Consider the following 7,906-nt stretch of genomic DNA (forward strand, 5'->3'; position numbering starts at 1 on the left):
TATTTACATTATTATCCATAGAACGACTACTAAAGTAGCTCTACAAATATAGTCAAACCCCAAAATAAATTAAAATGAATTACTCAAAAAATATTCAAATAATCCAAGAAAAACCAGGAAATGGAAAATAGAATAACTTAACAAAGAATAGAGGAGACAAGCATAAATAATAAAACAATAGACATAAATCCAAACATATCATAATTACATTAAATGCAAGTGGTTTCAGCATACCACTTATGAGAGTAACTTAGAATCAACAAAAAAGAGAACCAACTATATGCTGCTTATAAGAAATCTGCTTTAAATATGATTGGTGGTTTAAAAATAAAAAATTGAGAAAAGATAACCATACAAACACTAATCACAAGAAAGCCTAACTGTTGTTAACAACAGGCAGAGAGTACTTCGCAACAAGAAAAATTAGAAGGATTTGAGTGACATTATATAATTATTGGAAGGGTTAGTGCAACCAAGGGGATATAACGTTTAGATTGTATAACTAACGAGGGAACAAAACAGTAATCAAAAATGTTTAAAAAACAGAACAGTCAGTTGAATCCATTGACATTTGTAGACACTCCACTCAACAAGAGTGGAAATACAAATTCTTTCAAAGGCAGTTGGAGCATTCACCGAGATAAAGGATAACATTAAGAGTTTGGAAGAATTGTAATCACCAAAGTATATCTTTGGCCATAGTGAGATTAAAGTAGAAATCAATGAACATGATACATGGAAAATCTCCCTGTAGCTGGAAATTAAACAATACATTTCTGAATAGCTCACAGGGCAAATGCAAATAAAACAACAAGATACTGCTGTACAATATTATACATTTTTTGGAATGGCTAAAATAAAAACCAATAGGCAATTCTAAGGACTAGCATGGATACAAAGCAACTTGAAATCTCATATTTTGTTGATGTGAATGCAAAAGGCTACAGCCACTCTGAAAAACAGTTTGACAGTCTCTTATAATGTTAAATACAGATTTAACCACTTGACCTAGCCACTCCTAAGTATTTATCCTAGATAAATAATAATGTTATGTTCACACAAACCCTGTGCATAAGTTTTGTAGTTTTATTCATAATTACCAGAACTGGAAACAACTCATAAGTCTTTCAACAGCTTAATAGATAAAGTAAATGGCATGTCCATGCAATGGAATACACTTAGGAATATAAAAGAGCAATGATTGATACACTCAACAATATAAGTGAATCTCAAATGCATTATACTGAGTGAAAGAAACCAGTCTCAAAATATTATATTCTATATTATTTCATGTATTTGACATAGAAAAGTCAAGTTTACAGGGATAGAAAATGGATTAGTGGTTGGTAGGGAGTAAGGATAGAAGAGGGAGAATGTATGACTAAAAATGGATGGCACAAGGGAATATTTTATGGTGATAAAAATACAGAATATTCTGTATCCTGATTGTTACGGTGGATACATGAGTCTGTACATCTGTTAAAACCTGAAAAACTATACCAAACAAACAGTTTGCATTTAAGTTTTTAAAAATTGTTACAGTAAAGCAAAATGACAGTTTGGGATTTATTTACTTCATTAATTAAAATAGAAATAACTAGGGGCTCCTGGGTGGCTCAGTGGGTTAAACCCTCTGCCTTCGGCTCAGGTCATGATCCCAGGATCGTGGGATGGAGCCCTGCATCGCATCGCATCGGGCTCTTTGCTCAGCGGGGAGCCTGCTTCCCCCCGCTCTCTCTGCCTGCCTCTCTGCCTACTTGTGATCTCTGTCTATCAAATAAATAAATAAAATCTTTTTTAAAAATAGAAATAACTAGGCAGCAGGCAGAAATTAGGTCGAAGATGAACTTATTGTTTATTCAAACAGATTAACACAACTAGTTGTTTGGCCATTTGACAACATATTGGAACTAAGAATGCATTTTTTTTTAATGGTTGTAATGAATCCAAAGATGAAAAATGAACATGAATACCTTCTTGATAAAATTTTTCTCTTTCATGGTTATATTTGGGATCTCTTGATATGTATGCTATTCATCTAATACAGATATTATTTTATAATAATTTTAGTACAAATCTGTTTATAAATGTGAGTTTCCTTTCATAGTAGTTTAGACTTAACTTTTTAAAAATGTATTCAAGGAGGTTTGACATTAGTGCTCTTGATCCTTTTGAATTCCTATACTTTTAGCCCAGTTCTTTCACTAACTAGCCATACGGTTCTTTATATATATATATATATATATATATATATTTATTTATTTATTTGTCAGAGAGAGAGAGGGAGAGAGAGCGAGCACAGGCAGACAGAATGGCAGGCAGAGGCAGAGGGAGAAGCAGGCTCCCTGCCGAGCAAGGAGCCCGATGTGGGACTCGATCCCAGGATGCTGGGATCATGACCTGAGCTGAAGGCAGCTGCTTAACCAACTGAGCCACCCAGGCGTCCTGCTAGCCATGTGGTTCTTGAGCAAATCAATGAACATCTCCACCTTCAGTTTCTTCTTTCATGAAACAAGTACTTTATACTAATTGTAGGACCCATTTCATCTGAAAATGTCAACATTTCGTGATTCTTTTAGTATTGTTTAGCCATTTATGGAAGGAATGGCTCTGGGTAGGCCTGCTTCACCAAAAATGTCTTGTTAAAAGCCTATCTTTGCATTGCTTGAGCCATAGCTACATTAGATAATATAAAGCCGATCTTAAGTATTATTAGTAATACCTCAACTTAGCCAAATTGTTAAGGGTAGGGCAAGTTATCTACTTAAAAAGACTGTTTTGATTAAATTAAGTTTCTAGACAAGGACAGATGTACATTAGAATCATGATCCTATTGCCTATCTCCAGTAACTTTTGACAACTTTTACAAACTCCATTAGAGGTAATAGTAGCTCCTCAAAAGGTTGTTGTAAAGACTAAGTCAAATAATACATGAACATATCTAAGAGAGTATCTGGCATATCAGAATTTACTACTTGAAGACTCATGTAGGGATGCCTGGGTGGCTCAGTTGGTTAAGTGTCTGCCTTTGGCTCTGGTTGTGATCTCAGGGTCCTGGGATCAAGTCTCTGCATTGGTCTCCTTGCTCAGCAGGGAACCTGCTTCTCCCTTTGCCTGCCACTCCCCTTGCTTGTGTACACTGTCTCTCTCTCTCTCTCTCTCTGATGGATAAATAAAACCTTAAAAAAAAAAAGATTCATGTAAACTCCAATTTCTATTTTTTTCCTTGAAATTAAGTATTTTTTTCTTGAAATTAAATAGAATGAAAACTCAGAACAGTACTCTGTATTTTCACTACTCAAGAGTGGTAAGCACAGCATCAAAGACTCATCAGGAAACACATGTACAACTGCCTCTACATTTGTGGGAGGAGGAGGCCAAGACGAATGTGTCTGTCAGAAATCCAGAACAGTGAGAAAACCAGGTGAACAAATCAGTCCCTTAAATAGGAAACTACTCACTTGTTCTGTGGCACCAACAGTGAACATAACAATAAAAATCCAGGAGTACTTTGGAAAACTCAACTGTCACTAATATTTCAATTAGAACCTCTCTATCCAATTGCAAAATTTTGCATTGCTCAGAACACACATTTCTTGCATAAATCTTTCAGTTTCCTAGCTATAATTATTTATGTATTCTTTCTTAATAACTGTGATGATTTGAAAAGAGTTTCCTCTTTCCTAGAGCTGCTGTAAAAAATTCCCACAAACTGGGTGGCTTGAAACAACAGAAATTTTATTTTCTTCCCCACCTCCTTTATTTTCCCTTCCCTTCCACTCCCATTAACTACACTAGCGCATTCTTATCTTTAAGTGTTTTATATTTTATTTCAATCCTTCATTAAATCCAGCATAGTGCCAGGCCCTAAGCACAAATTTATAATCACTACAGTTCTATTTCATAGTTCCAGAAAATTTTGTTGAATTGAATTAAACTTCTAAATCCTTGAAATGGGATATTTTGAGGAACCCGTGAGGGAGAATTTGAAAGCTAAGAGAGGAGGGAATGGTATATAACAATAATTAATCTGTCCAAGGGACAATGTTAGGAGTTCTATGAAGATGATGCATTCTGGGGCGCCTGGGTGGCTCAGTGGGTTGAGCCGCTGCCTTCGGCTCGGGTCATGATCTCAGAGTCCTGGGATCGAGCCCCGCGTCGGGCTCTCTGCTTGGCAGGGAGCCTGCTTCCTCCTCTCTCTCTGCCTGCCTCTCTGCCTGCTTGTGATCTCTCTCTGTCAAATAAATAAATAAAATCTTAAAAAAAAAAAAAAAAGATGATGCATTCTGTCCAACTTACTCGTCAAGCTGTAGAGCTTCCCATATAATAATAATTCTATATTTATTGAGCAGGAGCTTTGTGCCAGACATGCTGCTTAATATATTATATATAGCATCTCAGCTAATCCACTGAGCAGTCCCATGAGATAGGAACTATTTATTTTCCCAACTGCGGCTTAGAGAGGTTAACTATTCACACTATTAGCAAATGACAGAACCTGATTTTATTTTTTCAAGGCTCAGTAGTTTGACTCCAGCAGTGTTTTTTGACTTGCTTATTTATAGTAGCCTGCTTCCTGGCCCAAAGGCTGAGAGAATTGACAGGTAGTACTTTTTTTAACCACTTCTCTTTCTGTTGTCATTGATTCAAATAAATATTTATTCCATTTTTGTAAATAAAAGACCTCTTTATTGTATACTTGCTCATTGTTTCAAAAATGCCAATAGATAATTTAATTTGTATTTTCCCTAATTTCTTATTAAGTTCAGACCTTTGAGAGCTAAAACTACTAAAACTATTTCTTTTTAATTAAAGATATTAGAATTTTTCTATTTGTGATTACTAGTTTGTGTTCTATTAAGGTTTCTCAAGGTGAACCAGGAAAAAATTGAATAAAACAAATTTAACTGTGTGCAAACCAATTGATTACTTCTTTCAAAACAGACTTACCATTTATTATAGTTCATTTTCTTTATGTTAGCATATAATATATCAAATGCTAGATTTCCTATATATTTATATAATAATCAAATGCTAGATTTCCTAGCATTTATATAATATATCAAATTCTTGAGAGATTTCCTAGCATTTATATAATATATCTAGCATTTATATAATATATCAAATGCTAGATATATTATATAAATGCTAGATATATTTGATATATTATATAAATGCTAGCATATATATTTGATATATAAATGCTAGGAAATCTCTCAAGAATCACTGTTTTCAAATTACATATTAAATTTTCAGGCTTATGGTTAATTTATGTAATACATAATCTCAGAAAACAAAATTCACTTCTGGTGGAGTAAACAATCCAGTTTACATTTGACCTTTATTCAGATTTTAAGAGGACTGCAATTGCTTAATCAAAGATTTGTTTAAGACTGAACAACATGTGGTGTTTTGAAGTACTTAAACTTCTTGTGAATAATTTTTACTGAATTCAGTTTTGTTCAGACATTTCTAGTAACTTGGAAAATCTTCAGGAATACTAATGAATTAATTGAGAGTAAAACATTTATAAATGTTAGTATTACCTAAATAATATTAGTAACCAGAGCAAGAGAAGAAAAGGAAATGATGCTTGGTCACCCCCTAGTGGTTTTTCATTGGGAATTAGTATTGTTTAGCCTATGCACAGAAAGAACTATGAAAGATTACATACAAAGTTGACAATTTGTGTTCTGCTATGATTTTGAGGTTCCATGGTCTATAAAAATACTCTTTTGTTTCAAAATCTGAGAACTTTCTGTGAAATGGAGATTTGGTGAAAGAAAGAAAGAGGGAAGGAAGAAAGGAAGGTAGGAAGGAAGGAAGGAAGGAAGGAAGGAAGGAAGGAAGGGAGGGAGAGAGGTAAGGACGGAGGGAGGAAGGGAGAGAGGGAGGGAAAGGAAAGGAGAGGAGAGAGAGGGAGGGAGGGAGGAAGGAAGGGAAAGAAAGAGTTTGAAGGAAGAATGGAGGATTGTAGATACTAGGATAGAGTAATAGACGTATAATCTTTGCCAATATTTATAATAAAAGACAGAAGGTGGGGAAGTTAGATGGTATAGTTAAGTATTCTATTCATTACTCATTAGAGCAAGAAAATTGGAGCATGGGGTTAACAAGAATATAGATAGATCTTAGAAGAATATTTCTGTACTATATTTTTAGTATAGGAATCCACTGGTGGCAAAAAAGGTATTTAAGAAACATGTGTCCAGGGATGCCTGGGTGGCTCAGTTGGTTAAGTGGCTGCCTTCGGCTCAGGTCATGGTCCCAGAGTACTGGGATGGAGTCCCACATCAGTCTCCTTGCTCAGCGGGGAGCCTGCTTCTCCCTCTGCCTTTGCTGCCACTTTGCCTGCCTGTGCTCTCTCTCTCTCTCTCTCTCTCACAAATAAATAAATAAAATCTTAAAAAAAAGAGAGAGAGAAAGAAAGAAAGAAACATGTGCCCAGTTCTCATGGTGTTGTGACAAGTAATCATAATGCTAATAACATAGTTGCTGACAGAGCTCTAGGCATTCCCATTTAGGATGGCCTATAAAATGTTTTCTCTTGTGTTGGCTAACTGAACATAAAAAAAAATAAAAAATGAGATGTTTCCTCTTGAATATACCATCATGATCCTAAATAAAATATATAGTACTGAAATCTATCAACATTCCCTAAAAGTCTTTCTTCCTTCAGAGCTTCCCCAGTTTCTGTCAGTGATTAGTACCATTCTTCAGGGCTAGAGGCCATGATCAACTTCAATCTATTCTTTTTTTTTTCCTCTTGTGGTAAAATTATTTTGAAAATAAATTTCATATCTGTGAAGGGTTTTGACTATGTATTTTAGAAGCCCCACTTAACATAAACTTGCATCCGTCACAAAAAGGCCATTTGATTCAGAAAACATATATAGCTGAGAATATATCAGATGGTTATTATATGATATAACCATTATATCAAATGGTTTTTAGGGATAATTCTGATTTCTAAGTAAATCAGTTTGAAGTACTAAAAAACACTGTAAGTAGCACTAAAATTCATACCAGGAAAGGAAAGTTGGCTTTTATACACAGATAGTCAAAAGTTATGTTTTAAATTAAAAAAAAAAAATCTAATCATAGTTCCATAGTCCCTTTCTCTAATACATGGAAGAAAACTAGAGGGCAGAATCTTTTAGAATAATATGGCAGACTTAGAGCTTTTCTGCCCTACTGAAGTTTTCCCTTTCGTAATCATACATACTATAAGCATGGTTTTGAGGATAGCTTCAAGAACTTTAATTAAAAAAACGTATCAGAAAAATTGAATGGATCTGGGAAGGTTCAGTACTGAAAAGCCTAAGCAAGAGAAAGAAACAGAAAAAAGCAAGGGCTGTGTTGCTAAAAGCTATACAAAGGTAAAAGGGCACACAGTATACCTTATAGGAGATTATGATAAGGAGGATAATGTTAAATTGTATTCAGATGGATTTTAAAAATATTTTGCTTATCCATTATATTTTTAGATAAAAATGCTACTTTTTTCTTTTATTTTCTTTCTTTCTTTTTTTTTTTTTTTTTTTGTCATTATGTCCAAGATGTGAAGGTATATTTGGTCCTGCTTGCTCTTTCTTGGTCAACAGTGAAGACTGTATTAACAATTTCATTTTAAAAATGTGTAACAAATTTTATGAACCAATGTGATAAATGGAGATTTATTGATCTAAATTTAGAATAATAGGTAGTATAGAGGCCCTTATTATTTGTTTAATATACAGGCAGTACACATGCATATTCTTTGCAGTATCCAGATCCCGTCTCTTCCTGTTTATGTTACAGAACCATTTTGTCATGTTTTTATTTCACATTTATTGTGAAATGTGCCATTCTTGGTTAATGTCATGTCTCCCATCACAATAATTGTTATGACAGTGTTTTTTTTGGC

The sequence above is a fragment of the Enhydra lutris genome, unplaced genomic scaffold, assembly GCF_002288905.1.
Source record: "Enhydra lutris kenyoni isolate GAN:26980312 unplaced genomic scaffold, ASM228890v2 scaffoldscaffold49, whole genome shotgun sequence".
Lineage (NCBI taxonomy): Eukaryota > Metazoa > Chordata > Mammalia > Carnivora > Mustelidae > Enhydra > Enhydra lutris.